Source organism: Penaeus monodon, chromosome 27 (genome assembly GCF_015228065.2).
Source record: "Penaeus monodon isolate SGIC_2016 chromosome 27, NSTDA_Pmon_1, whole genome shotgun sequence".
NCBI lineage: Eukaryota > Metazoa > Arthropoda > Malacostraca > Decapoda > Penaeidae > Penaeus > Penaeus monodon.
In genome coordinates this window covers 29,458,283-29,458,621 of record NC_051412.1, presented here as the reverse complement: position 1 = coordinate 29,458,621, position 339 = coordinate 29,458,283, and the positions used below count along the sequence as shown (strand labels likewise).

Below are 339 nucleotides of genomic sequence, written 5' to 3'. Positions count from 1 at the left end.
TAAGATACGAAGATGGGACCCCATTAGTAGAAAACAGACGAATGCAAATCAAAACAACTGAATCTTGTATTGCCTTCAGTGCTTTGTTTTCTGCCGAGATCTGAAGGCCATACAAATGTCCTGTGACATTTGTTTGAAAGAAGGAAAAAGTTACAGGGCTGCGTTAGTGGATTCAAATCACTTATGGACACGACTCTGAATAGCATACATATAAACTGACAGAGTATGTGATCTTAATCAATCAGATATTAATGAACATTCTACCTGTTCGCATATCGAAATTGTTAAATGAAAATACAAGACACGATAATTGAAACTGATTAGCATCATAATTTCTAT

The 339-nt window shown here is 35.1% G+C and overlaps 1 protein-coding gene across 1 annotated transcript in view; it reads left to right on the top strand.

Annotated features, from left to right (window-relative positions):
* LOC119590758 (serine/threonine-protein phosphatase PP1-2-like) overlaps nucleotides 1-339 on the top strand; it is a 25,270-nt gene that overhangs the window by 19,652 nt on the left and 5,279 nt on the right. The gene's annotated exons all lie outside the window — the stretch shown is intronic.